Consider the following 14,821-nt stretch of genomic DNA (forward strand, 5'->3'; position numbering starts at 1 on the left):
GGACAACAGACCTCTATTGATTAATCCCAAAATTATTTACCTGGGATGAAAAAAGGTGTGTGAATGTCTGAAATTCAGTCAGAGATGCTCTGTCCTCTGTATCTTCAATATAAGATTACAAGGGGAGAAACATCTGCCCTCTCGAGCAGGACCAGAGTGACAGCATAGCACGACCCTTTAAAAATGCTTGCTGGGCACCTTTTGATGGAATAGTCCTGAGCAGATAAAGCCAGCAGGGGCCTCAGTGTGCAAGGAGGGAATACATGTCATCAAATCTACTGCTGGAGAAAAGAAAAAGTTGCAGCCAAAATAATGGATTTTATTTTAGAAGTACTTCAAGTTCAAGTCCACATACAGTGGTTTACATACAGCTAGGACTCATCCACACGTCCCTTTCTCTGCCACTTTCCTCCAGGGAAACCCAATCTTTATCGCTGAATGAGAGGAAACGCCAATTGGGCTTTCTCCAGATTGGTGTTTGCTCTGCTTTATCACCAAAGAGCAGGTTTCCCCAGGGAAAGGGGTGGGGAAAGGGCACAACCGTTGAGACCCATGCTTTCTAGGCACGGAACAAGTGCAAGTCTGGATGCGCCTTCAGTTAAAACAAGACCATCCCTGCCTACAGGCTGCTTCATGCAACACACACACAAGGGGATAGGGGGGAAATCAAACTCTGGTGCCAATTCTTAAATAGTAGTTCTTATAATGACCAGCTGGCATAGAAGCAGCTCAGGGGCCGGAAGGGTCTGGTGGGTGGTGTTTTGGCAAAGCTGGTGGAATGAGCCCTGCTTCTCATTTCCCCCATTGAGACACCCCGATGGAGTGGCTGCTTCCAGGTGAGAGCTGAAGGAGAAGAGACCTAATGGAGCTGGTCTTCCAGCACACGATGGAATGAGCCCTGCTTACCAATGTATAAGCTGTGGAAGCTGACAGAGCAAAGTGATAACTTGGAAGTGGCAGTGTGGAAATTCTACTCTGCCCACTTCCAAGCCCCACTCTTTAACTCTTTGCTAGAATGCTAATAAAGACTCAGTTCATTCTATCTGCTTAGCCAGCATCAAGAAGGGAACAAACAGGAAACTGGTGTGGTGTAGTGGTTAAGAGCGGTGGACTCGTAATCTGGTGAACCGGGTTTGTGTCACCGCTCCTCCATCTGCAGCTGCTGGGTGACCTTGGGTCAGTCACACTTCTTTGAAGTCTCTCAGTCCCACTCACCTCACACAGTGTTTGTTGTGGGGGAGGAAGGGAAAGGAGAATGTTAGCCGCTTTGAGACTCCTTCGGGTAGTGATAAAGCGGGATATCAAATCCAAACTCTTCCTCCTCCTCTGATACCCCCATTTATGCGGGGGTTACGTTCTGAGGCACTGTGTGTTTAAGTGAAATCGCATATATTGGGAACACTATTGGAAAAACCTGCAAACACCACAGTCGCTCCCTCCAAAACTCCGTGCTCAAACTCCAATTCTCCACAGGCCTCAAAGGTCAGTGCAAGGGCTCCTGGATTGCTAGACGCTGTTTTCTTGCCATTTTTGCTGTTTCCGTGCTATTCCCCCCCCCCTTTTCTTGCCACTGCTAGGTTTGCGGAGATGCAGGCGGGTGTGGTCACGCATGCCTTGAACACATGTAAATGGGGAGTTGCATGTATTAAATTAGCTCTGTTCTCACTCAGCTCCACTCTCCAGCCTCACCCGGCGCCGAATTTTTTTAAATCAAAAGCTGGACAGGCTAGGTATTGCTGATACAAGATCCTTTTTAAGGAGTGCTGTCTGCATGTACCTGTAAACCAAGCGATTCTGTTGTCACATTCTGTACCCCCTCCCCATGCATTGGAATTTCATTTTAACCACAACTATGTCAGCAAGCTGCTGCCTCATATAATTTATGAAATATTGCATAAAAAATAATAATCCACCACTTGGCAAACACTGATAGGGGTGTAGGCAAGGTGGAGAAGGGAGGTGGAATGAAAGCAAGTAAAGAAACATGTTACTGTACATGTATTGTCTTGAAACTATGCGCTGCTATAAGAGGCCCCAAGACATCTCTGACTTACTACTGGTACTTACACAGCTGTGGTAGTTGGTTATCGCCACCTTGAACAGAGACCCAGTGGTCGTATTTCATTCTTAGAATAATTTATGGCACATGTCCCTCCTTTTTTTAAAAAAAAGGCCTAAGACTTTGGTGCATATAGCTGCATACAAATTTCATATCTACTGTATGTGAGACAGCTGTATTTGCTTGCAGCCTAAATCTGGAGTAAAGTGTCAGCTCTGTTATTCATTTATTTTGATGCTTAGTCCACCTTGTTCTGAGGATTCCAGATGGGTAACAGCAAACTGTCATTTGCATCCTTTGTGAGGTGCCCAGAAAACTCCTGTTATATAAAAATGTAGTGGGTAAAAAAATAAATAAAGTTTATTGCTTATAAAGTTGGTGACCTTCCTTCCACGTCCAAGTTTTGATTTCTTTCTTTTTTTATTTTCTTTGCATGGCTGCTTTTAACCTTTGGTTACTTAAGAAAAGAACACTCCGATTTGTTTTAGAAAGCATAGCCACTGCCGTGCTCAGTACATCTGTCTTGCATTTTGAGCTCAATGGCAAACTGTATTCTGTTCACAATCATCTTCCTGTGAAATGTTCTATCTTGCACACCTCCACTCCCATTCCCATTCACATTATGAGCCACTTTGCAGGAGAGGGTGGGGCATGATTACTTTTCAACCCTGGTTGATTTTAAATAGCTCTCTGGACAGTTGAATAAGAGCTAGGAATGAGATAAGTGCTGGCAAAAATACAAACTTTTTCTTTTACACAATAGGCTTGTTTATTTTATATGCTGATCCATCTTTTAGTAAATTCCAGTGGGTCAAAGTTCATTACTTTGTGGCAAAAGACCTTTGTAACCCACAACCCCCAAATTTAATTCTTCTTGTATCATATTTTGCATGGTCTGCTAACCTCTCCATTTTAATCATGTTTGTACACCAACTCAAATTCACTGAATTTTCTTTCTTCTTAGTAACATGCAGAAAGTTTTTTTTAATTAAAAGCCAAGGTTACAATCCAAAATAGTCCAAGATAAACTGAAATCAGTAGAGATTTATACTGTAATGCGCAAAGCTCTTCCCTATCCATTTAATTTTTCTTGCCTATTTTTACTATGAACAATCTTGCATTTCATCAGTAACCCTGCTGCTAGTGTGGGGCTGGTGCGCCTTCAAAACAGCGAGAGGGCTAACCGGGGTGAGCCTTACCAAAATTGCTTCCACAGTTATCATTATTTGCGTACAAGCCTTAGTTTTTCTTCGCTGACCGCCACTACAGTTAAAAGGGATGTACTCTCCTCTTAATGAAGGAAATTGTGCTGGCTGGTATAATTAATATTCCTTCAGTAAACAGAACAACATGTGCATACAGATAAGACAGGGAAGCCTGCCTCTGTGTAATTATTTCTCACAAACCAGTAATCAGCAGCTAATTAGTTTTATTTCTGTTCTTCCAGCACACTGGATGGCTCATTCCCTGTCTGCTTCCCACTCTATATTTATGTAAACAATCTAAACTGGAATCTCTTTCTCACCTTTTGCTAATCACGGAAGCTTTACATATTCCTGTTTGATCTTTCAAAAAAAGGCCTTTAATGTGCCCCCTCTCCCTGTCCATTATATTCACTGCACTGTTAGCATTCCAATATTGTCTCCAGCGGATTTTATTATTGATGGAATTGGTGCTTTTGCAATTGGAGTAGATGATCACCAGTGTCTCTTCCAACTCTACAATTCTATGTTTCTGGTTGCCCTTATCCAGTACTTTTTTTTCTTTAAAAAATGTTTAGGGGTACTCTCATTTTCCTACTCACATTGAAATACTGCACCTCAATGAGGCCAAACTTAGATTCACAAAATGTTTAGCGGTTTGCATCCCCCTGCGTCCCCTCAGAAAAAAAGCACTGCCCCTATCTGAACATTTTCCAACTTTAGAGGTGAGGCAACCGCAATTGTGCGCAGTATTCCAAATGTGGTTGCACCATATATTTGCATAATGGCATTACGATTTTGGCAGTTTAATTTCAAATCCTTTCGTAATGAGCCCTAGCATGGAGTTTACCTTTTTCATGACTACCACACACTGGGTCAATACCTTCATTGAGCTATCTACTATGACCCCAAGGTCTCATTCCTGGTCAGTGACTCCATGAGTGCATAGGTGAAATTCAGACTCCATGAGTGCATAGGTGAAATTAACATGTGTTTATTGGCCCAACAGCCTCACTTTACACTTGTTTACATTGAACTGCATTTGCCATTTTACTGCCCATTTACTTGGTTTGGAGCTCTTCACAATCTCTTTTTGTTTTAACAACTCTGAACAATTTAGTATCATTGGCAAACTTGGCCACTTCACCGTTCCAGCCTAACTTTAGATTGTATATTTGAAACACTAATGAACTTTCATGGACTATTAAAAAACAAATCACAAAGTGATGCTCCAAATGTAACAAACTGAGTTTAAAATGAGTATAAAAAATGAGCAATTGTCCATTCCTACTTCAGTATTTCTGGAAATAACTCTCAATAGTTAAATTGTTGCAGAGAAGTAGTACCAGTCTTTTCTTGGAAGCACTTCACTCATCAGACCCAGTGGGAGCCTTTATTTTGACTGCTGTCAAAAGTCAACGGTGCCATTACTTGAACGAGGGTATTCAATTTATTTGCGGGGAGCTAAACCAGTTTCCCATTATCATTTCTGAGTCTAAACCAGTGTAATGGAAAGCAAAGGAGCTCAAGGGTCTTGCAGAGGAGATCTTTAAGCGCCCTGATTATATAGTTTTGGAATAAGATACTGAACAGGGACCATATATAAAGAATGCTGTACTAAAGCAAAAACCTGCCATGCATGGATATAAAGAAATTAAGGTACCAGGAAGCAAATCAGTAGGTTTACTGGGAGATGAAAAGAAGGTATCCCAAATTCCCATACTAAATTCCCTTCCCTGTAGTCATCACATCAATTTTAATTTAACATAAGCCATGATAATAAATACATTTTATTGCCTCTCTCATCCCTTTCTTATGGGATCTGCAGATGCAGACTCTCTGCTAATGCTTTTGACTGATTTGCAGGACTGAATTTAGTTCATGTTACTATAATCATCACAGGTAAAATATAACTATTAGTGTTTTTAAATTAATGAACTCTCTTCTTGTTGGCACACAGCTTGAAATGTTGTTGCACTTAATTCCAGATAGATCCTGGGAATATTTTTGATCAAGCCAGGCAGATGCTTAATTTTTGATTAAGTGTCTTTTTTTCTAACACAAAACATTCAAAAAGTTGCTTTTTGTACCATTTCTTTATTAAGGTTTTATTGGTGCTACAATTTTTAATGGAGAGATTACTGGGTGTCAATAATATATCACACACAGAATTTTCATATTTACAATTTCCAAAAGCTTTTTATTCTGTGTAAAAGGACACCTGAGGTTGCAGCAGTTTGTTCCTAGAGAGAGATCATTTCACATGGGAGATAAAGGAATACAATGGTGTACAGAATTACCATGTTTCATCAACAACTTTTGATTCACAAGTGAATATTTACAATAAGGCCACATTCCACCCATGGTTATATTAGCCCTCTAAAGAGCCAGGGTTATGCTATGTTAATTGAGCTGTGGCCGTCAAGAAGATTATCAGATCTTTTCAAAGAATGTTAATACTTGTCAGCCAATAACATTAACAGTGCTAATCTGGGATCAGGTTCAGTAATTTGCTTCTCTCCACCCTCACCCCCATCTTATTTATTTATTTTGTTGCATCTGGGTAGGCTTGTCTAAACAGGAATGTTTCTAGCAGGTGCCGAAAAGAGTGAAGGTGTCTGCTTGATCTCAATATGCAGGGAGTTTCAAAGTGTAGGTGCTGCCACACTAAACAATCGAGTTCTTACAAATGTGGAATGGGTATTATGTGGCACCTGTAAAAGTGCCAATTCCGTCATTCGAAGCAGTCATGTTACATGCTAAGTTCTGTCAGTCTTACACCCTAGCAACAAGGCAGACACACTCCTCTATTCATATGATGCAGTCCTGCGGGCATTAAATATCACCCATCTGCATTTTAAAAAGCTGACTCTTCTCTATTTGCTGAAGCAGTGCACATTCTCCACTTATTCCAGTCACTAACTGAAACAGGGTCACAGAGATCCACCTTCCACACAGCTGACTGTATATCTCAGAAAATAGCAAAGAGTAAGATTTTGACGTTAAGCCAATACTCACATTTTTTTAGAGGTAAGCATTATAAACTAGCCTTCTTCAACCTTGGGTCACCTGAAATTCTTGGACTACAATGCCCATCATCCATAACCATGAATTAAAATGGCAGCAGATGATGGGAGTTATAGTCCAACAGCATCTGGGGACACAAGCTTGAAGGGCTCTGTTCTAAACTGAAAGGAAGGAGGTGGGGGAAGAGAAGAATGGGGCTGCACTCCTGGCTAATGGTATCAAAATGACTGCATGAAAGTTTTAGCTAGTGATTTAGAAGTGTTCAGCTGTTCCTCACTTGCAGGCCCCTTTTAATGCTGAAATCGGATCCTGAACCCCTCACTGTATGCATGCACAAGACAGTGTTGGGCTTCCATGGGTAGGAGTATGTCAAAGGCTGTGTGCCCATGACCCTGACCGTTCTCTTCCTTCACACAAATAGCAGTAACCACTGGGTTGTTCAATTCACAATTGTTTATTAGTAGCAGGGTGTTCCTTCGCACTCTTTCTCTCTGCTGAATACAACCAGGCAGTTCCTTGTTGGGGCAGTGGTGAGGGGTAGCGTGAGACTTCACTTCTAACCTGCTACCCCCTGAGCTCCTTCCCAGCACCTTCTTCCTGCTAGGCTTTGGCTCAGCTGGAACTCAAATCAAGCCATCTCTACCCCTTCCCTTCCTTTCTACTTCACTTGTAAGGAACTGAGACCTCACTGTCATCAACCGTTCCTTCTCTGTCTTCTCAGACCCTGTTGCAATGAAGATAAGTGGCATGTGTTGCCTGGCTGTCGTCTTGCTGCCCAGCGATCCTCCACAATGTGGGGCATTAGGGCACTCCCTGGCAGTCTTCCACAGGCAGGCATGCTATTAACCCAACAAGGTAGTCATGGCCTCATCTAGTTTGGACCTGAGAGCATGAAATTGGCTGGGTGGTTTGAAATGTGAAACTGGATTTTGGTTCTCCTTTGCAAAGCCTTTGGTAAAATCAAATAAGGGATTTGTTGCTGTGAGGAGCTTTTATGGCTTGTGCTGAGGATTTCTGTAAATTCATCTGTGTTTTTATTGCTGAGAGTGCAAATACTATAATAGAAACACACAATGAACATGCAATTCTGGAAATGGTGGCATATAAAGTTTCCACATATGGCATGAAGTTCCGACTTGGTATGGTACAGATGGCTTTCGATGGTGTTTGTAATATTTAACACCTCCTAAAAATATGTTCATCTTTAACAGCAGTAAAACAGCACTCTTTTAGATATTATTCCATATATCCCAGTCTCAGTCACAGAGCGAAAGAGCAGGCAGGAAAGGCCAAGCTGAAGGCAGGGCTAATAAGTTAGTGTTCCTTCAGAGGAGGAAGGTTCTTTCTTAACTATTTTTTTCTAGGAGAAGAGTAGGGCTTCTTCACTGCTCTCAATCCCTGCTCCAGACTGAAGCCAGCAGTCTCTTCTTTTTCCTCACAGACATTCACACGCTCTCCCTGCTCAGTTCCTGGGTAGCTGGTAAAGGAAGGGTGGTTTGCATACTGCTCAACAGTCCCAATTTAAGCAGAACATCCTGGAATTACAGGAGCCATTCCAGGCATCTGATTGGATCCTGGAATATCCCATTGTACCGGACTAAAAGGCATTCAAGATGTCCCCCTCAAAGCGGGACGATTGGCAGATATGAGTTTACTGTATTCACATGGATTTTTTCTTATTCTAGTCTTGCTCTCTGACCTCAGTGAAAGAGTTATTTTTTACTGGTTCTACTAAAACGAGAACAATTATTGCTTATTATATGCATGTTACGCATTATTACAACATTATTATGCACATTATATGAATATAATAATTATGTGGTTTTAATTGGTTGAGTAGCTTGTTTGCCACTCCGGGAAACCTTTCATGCTGAAGACAGGGAGAAGCATTAATTAATTCTTAATCATCCTACTGCAAATGTAGCCAGCCAACGTCATAGCAGCCTAGAGTTAGATTTTTCTTCTTAGGGTTCTCATAAACTTTAATTTACAGTACAGTACAGTTCAATTCAAACTAGCAGAGCTGATCATGCCACTGCAGCTTTTACATGTTTCTAATACCTTTCTTGGGATGCAGGTGGCGCTGTGGGTTAAACCACAGAGCCCAGGGCTTGCCGATCAGAAGGTCAGCGGTTCGAATCCCTGCAACAGGGTGAGCTCCCGTTGCTCGGTCCCAGCTCCTGCCAACCTAGCAGTTCGAAAGCACGTCAAAGTGCAAGTAGATAAATAGGTACCGCTCTGGCAGGAAGGTAAACGGTGTTTCCGTGCGCTGCTCTGGTTCGCCAGAAGCGGCTTAGTCATGCTGGCCACATGACCCGGAAGCTGTACGCTGGCTCCCTCGGCCAATAAAGCGAGATGAGTGCTGCAACCCCAGAGTCGGCCACAAGTGTACCTAATGGTCAGGGGTCCCTTTACCTTTAATACCTTTCTCAAGACAAAACGTTGCCCCTAATTTTTTAATTTTTTTTTTGCTTCGGGTTTGTAGGTGCCCTGATTTCCCTGGGTTGTGGATGCTCTTACTTCCTCTGGATTCCTGGGTTTGATCAGTGCTTTAAGAATTAAGAGGAGTTGACTGGCAGGGTAAAGATGCAGGCTAACCTTGCTTTTTCAGACCAGGGCATCACCAGGAGATAAGATTAAGGGTAACAAAAGCTGGTGATAGCCATCCATCAACTCATCAGGGAAGTCATCAATAGGGTTAAGCCTGTGTAAGACAGGGAAGGGGTGGGGCTCCTCCTCCAGCTGTGTGTGTTAGTGGGAAGGGGGGGGGAATTCAGGGTTTCAGCTTGGATGACATATGCTGAAGGAAATTTTGGTATTCTGCAAGAGGTTTGAAAACAGGAGAAGGGGAACCAGCAGAAAAATTGGCCTGCTGGCTAGAACAGGCTGTAACAAAGAGACCAGCAGCATGGCTGATTCTCCTGTATGTAGATCTGTGCCTGCTGCTCCTAAGAAAGAAGCAAAGAATCATCCTGAGATGTGAATGCTCTGAACCCTTTCTCCACTTGTAGACTCAGGTTGTATATATGTGTAAATAAACCATATACCATAAAGGCACTATAGTTTCCACTACGCCTAATTTTGGAAGGAAACCCAAACCCTGGGTAAGCGCCAAGACCCCTGGAATCTCACAGCGCTCAGGGATTGGGGTGGCATGTAACAGTTTGTTGAAAAGTAATGTGATAATATTTCCAATTACGTTTTGACCAGCACAGAGCCGCTAGAAAAACCTGTTTACATGTTTGTGTTTTCTTTTGTGTTTAAGTACAAAGTACTGTTATATGTACTTTGGGTTATTTTGAACTAAATTCTGCTCAGAGTTAATGAAATCAATGGACCTAAATTAGTCATATATATTTGCTTCAATGGATCTACTCTGAGTAGGACTAGCATTGGACACAACCCTTTGTCTTAAATAATTTAGCACATTTTTAAAATAAAAAAGTACTGCATGAAATGAGATGGTCATGTCCTGAATATTGGTTATGTGCTAAATCAGCACATACCAAATTGCACCTGATCCTTTGACCCCGGCTCCAAGGAAGCTGGGAACAGGATTACCACCTAAATAGCAAAATAAACATAAATTCATAATTAAATGCAGGAAAATCTACATTTTGACTCAGTTTTTGAGTTGTAAAATAGAGGCAACAATCCAAAAGACTTATATTAAGTCCATCTAGATTTACGCCCTTCACTGATGCTTACATCAAAATCTGGCCCTGTGCCTATAAACTCCCATAGAGGTTTGAAGAAAAATGCAATATAATATTAAACAAAATAACAGACATAGTATGAGTTATGTCATAAACCACAGAGCAATTCACTGGTGGAAGCTGGTAATTCATGAATATTTCTTCTATGAATTAATTACCAGGCTTCACCAATGACAGCAAAAAGAATGAAGTCACTCCCATGAATCATCAGATTTTTATTCATACTCGTAATACACTGCTTCCTGCAATGATGGCCTGGCAGAAAACCTAGCATCCACTTGGGAAATGGGACTTCTTGCTGAAGTGCTTAGGTCCAATTTCTATTTCCATGTAAGGTAAGATCAAAGTGAAATGGTGTGTGGCAATTACAAAAGGTTAGCAGAAAATGAAGCAAAGTGAAATGACCCCAGTATTGCTCAATCTTTTCTAATTCCTGAGTAAGATTCACTAAGTGCTATTCCTGCATAATGCCTATTCATTTTAATAAGAAAGGTGAGTGGCCTGAAGTTGAAAGCCCAGAGGAACTCGGTCTGATGAGTTGCACGCTGAGAGCTTTCAAACCTAGAACACGTCCACCCGAGTTATAAAATAGTCCACTTTCCTAAAGCCGTTGTTTGACAAAATCAAAGCTGAAGATGTCAATCAAGCATTTCATCAGTACTCTGAAATAACGATTGTGCATGGCAACCTGATATGCAAAAAAGTGTTTTGAGCTATTCAGTTCCTACTAATACAAACTGCCTTTAAAAATGGTTTCAAATTTGTGTTTTGAAATGACAACTCTACCATGTGAGTTTTTTATCTAACTCATTAAATTTTCATATTCATCTCAACATATGTGATCCAGAATAGATGACATCCTCTATCTGTTCTCATCACTTGCATTATCAAGCATCTCTGAGAAGTAGATTGAGGGTAGCCAATGTTCAGGTGCTGAATACTTCTGGGAGCTCTAGTTAAAGGGTTCTGTGAATTGTTAGAAGACCATAGTTCCCAGGTCATTTAACAATCAATTCCTTTTCATTGGGAACTCTGGGAACTGTACCTCTGTGAGTTGAATAGGGGCCTCCTAACAACTCTCAGTGCCCCTAAACTACAGTTCCCAGAATTCCTTGGGGGAAGCCTTGACTATTTAAAGTAGCATCAGAGTAGGGTTAATGTTGGGGCTGATGAGAGTTGGAACCCAACAGCATGAGGGCCACAGGTTCTCTAGCCCTGTTTTAAGGAAGGCCTTTTGTCTTTTAGGGAATCCTTAGTTCTGCTCGCCAAACATATTAGCAAGCTCTTTGTTTTGATTTGTCAATATTTTATTTCCAAAGTTAACCATATTCCACTGATTTTCTCTGTTCTGCTAGGTTTCTTGATATGCCTCTTGTGTTCTTATAAAAAGTATTAAATACTTAATTTCTCTTAACTAATGTAGCAGGAAATGTAGTAAGTTCTATGTAATTTTTCAGCAAGAGTCTTTTTTTTAGGGAAAGTTTTCTTACCTCTGTTAATAAAATCTATGTGTCATGCTGGGTTTATGTCATAAATCATTCTTTAGCAGTTGATAGCTCCATTTTTTATTATTGAAACATATATATTAACTTATTTCTCTCATATCAAGGCTATGGTATTGCCACGTTGACAAACCTGTTTTCTTTTTAAAAAAAATACTGGGAGCAGGTTGATCAAATATAATGAGAAATGGCAGCCAAGTTGTTGTAAGACCTCCATGGAATGTTTCCAAGGCTATGAAGTACTAAAGGAGCCACTATGATAATGCAAGACAGGAAGAATGCTAGGTGTGATCTCCTGTGTGTCAGTGTTTCCATAATCACTAAATCAAATGATGAAATGCCACCAGTAGAAAATAAGGATGAACTCTTTATTGAAATGTGTTATCATAAACTGTGCTTCCTTTGAATCTCAGGAGTGACGTATGGGTTGGATTTCTTTTATTAAAAAAACAGGATACAAAATATTGTTGAAACTCTTACTGCATTCATTCCACTAACAGTTTGAGATGTAGGTCATTTCACCTTAATGTTCATCTATCAGCATTCAAGAACTCCAGCTGCTATACTGACTCATGTATCATGACCCTCTGATCCGCTTGGCACACAGCATCAACATCCTCCCTGGAGAAAAACCTTAGTTCTAAAATCAATGCATAATAATAGCAGAGGGAAGGCAATTATTCCTCCTCTACCACTTATTCCCTTAACATACTTCTTTATACTGCTGTTGTGGTCAAAATCTTAAGTTCTGCATGGTTGCGTATATTCAACTCCCAAGCATATCTGACGATTTATTGCGGTTTTAGGGGCTATGTTACAAACTCAGGCCACAATCAATGGAGGAAAGGATGCCCATGCCTTGTGTGAGCACAGCTGTGTTTGTGGATACAGCCGTAAACGGGAGACTCAAAACTACCAAATGACATATGCTTGGCCTAAAACTTTTCATTGAGAATCTTATAGGGGCAGTCATATTGTTCATTAAAGTCTGTCTTTAATGAACGAAAGTGTTGTATCTTTCAAAAGTTGATCCAGAACTAAATAGATCTTAGTAAATAATGCCACCCACCCCTGACTGACCCTAGTTCATAGTACAATGCATACATTTTAGTTTATGACTACTTCCTGTAATATTTGCCAAAGTAATAATTCCTGTTTTGTTTTTCTTCTGATCTTCAACATACATTTTCCAGCTTTTTCCCCTCTCTCCAATATTCCAGCAAATAAGCACATGTGCATACTTTGGAAACTTCCCTAGTTGCCCATGTGTGAGTTTCTTTTATTTTCCTGTAAAATAACTACAAATACTAATAAGAATTCATACTAAAAGCTTCTTCTGTGTTATTGGTGGATATATAATTTCACATACCTCATGCTTCCCACTTTCCAGGAATAGTTTGTGGTACACAATTAGCAGCTTTTGTTAAAATTTGCTGCAGCTAAGTCTTCTTACAAACTTGTAAAGCTTTTATGGTTTTATCAATTAAATGAAGGAGCTCCAATAATCTTTGGTATGTTTGCAATATATTGTTGATGCGTGGTTAGCAGACACCATATTTAAATATAATAAATAAAAGTGCATCATTTATCTTAAAAGGATGAGCATAGAGCAGGTGTCAGCAAACGTTTTCAGCCGTGGGCCAGTCCACCGTCCCTCAGACCATGTGGTGGGCTGGACTATATTTTGAAAACAAATATGAACGAATTCCTATGCCCCACAAATAACCCAGAGATGCATTTTAAATAAAAGCACACATTCTACTGATGTAAAAAGAGGCTGATTCCCGGACTGTCCGCGGGTCGAATTGAGGTGGTGATTGGGCCACATCTGCCCCCGGGCCTTAAGCTGCCTACCCCTGGCATACAGCATTGGAAGCTATCTTGTATCACATCAGATTATGGTCCAGGTATTGTCTGCTCTGATTAGCAGTGGCTTTCACAGGCCTCAGGCAGACCTCAAGTTTCACATCACCTGCTGCCTGATACTTTTTCACTTGAAGATGCTGGAGTTTGAATCTGGACCTTCTGCAGAAAAAGCCTGTGCTCTGTCACTGAACTGTGATTCTTCTTTCACAGCATGGGGTGGATTTATTCATTTTGGAGATGTAGCACCTTTGTAAAATAATGAAAAGGTTAGTTCCTAATAGAATATAAATACAACTCCAGCAAAAGTTCTACTCAACTCACCCACTGAGAAAGAAAATGCAGTATGATAATGAGCCTATCATTATTTCGGAGTGCAGTGATTCTGGATGCTGTTTTATCACCCTCATGCATAGCATTTATGTAGCGTATTCCCTAAGTCAGCATTGAAGAATCTCCAGTCCACAGGCTTAATTAGGCCTGCCAGGCCATTTTGGCCAAGCCACGCACATCACACACCGTGATCAGCAAAGGTTTGCACATGGCTTTTTGCAATCAACTGACCATCAGGGCTTCAAAGTATTAACTCTCTGCAAGCACTAGCAGATCAACTGGTGCTTACAGAGAGCAGCGCATATGCTTTGAAGCCCCAACAATCACTGATTGGGTGGACTAACAAATCACTGATTGTTGGGGCTTCAAAGTGTAGTGCACTGAGAAGGGTGAAAATGGGTCGCCTGGCTTCACTGTGATATCAGGTGAGTGGCCATTGGTTCATTGTGGGTGGGGGAGATAAGGATCCAGCCCAACAACCAGATCCAGTTCCTCACACCTTTGCTAAATGATTAGATTGCTAGTCCCTAAAAGCTTATGCCACTATAAAACTTAAGTTTTCAAGACTTCACAGTTCTCTGCTGTTTTTGCTCCAACAAACTACCGGTAATCCTTACAGCAGCTCTTTCAAAAAGATGGAGGCTAATTATTATCTGTATATGAGAGCCTGGTTGCTTAATCTGAGAGACAGTGACTTGCCTAGAGATAGACGGTAGACATGGCTGACCTCAGATTTCAACCAGAGATTTCCATCTCATAACTCATGCTCTTAACCTCTCCTCTATATGATCAGTTAAGAAGGAAAGGCTGCAGTGAAGAGATTTAGAAAATGTGGTGTATAAGATCAATCAGGTCCAATCAAGGCCATTTGATTACATGGAAGAGCACTTCAGCTCAACGAAATAATATTGATGTATGCATACATTTCTAAGAAACCAAGTTGCTAATATTTTAAAGTTACATTTTCCAGGCATATTCTTCAGTGGCACCAGAATGGGAGGCAGCAAATCAAGCCAGTCTGTGGTTGAAAATAGATCCTGTGCTTTCATATTTTCCAGGTTTTGTGGTGGTATTTGAAATACTGCAAACAATATTTTTGCAACGAAAGAAACCTCTACA

General features: G+C 40.9%; 1 long non-coding RNA gene across 1 annotated transcript in view; it reads left to right on the plus strand.

The window, feature by feature from the left end:
* The first annotated feature begins 1,371 nt into the window (after window positions 1-1,371).
* The window catches only part of LOC308594797, a 79,276-nt gene continuing 65,826 nt past the window's right edge, over window positions 1,372-14,821 (plus strand). Inside the window, exon 1 of the long non-coding RNA XR_014011622.1 lies at window positions 1,372-1,482. This is a non-coding gene — a long non-coding RNA (uncharacterized lncRNA). The remainder of the gene's footprint in view (window positions 1,483-14,821) is intronic.

This window comes from Podarcis bocagei, assembly GCF_964188305.1.
Source record: "Podarcis bocagei genome assembly, chromosome: 9".
NCBI lineage: Eukaryota > Metazoa > Chordata > Lepidosauria > Squamata > Lacertidae > Podarcis > Podarcis bocagei.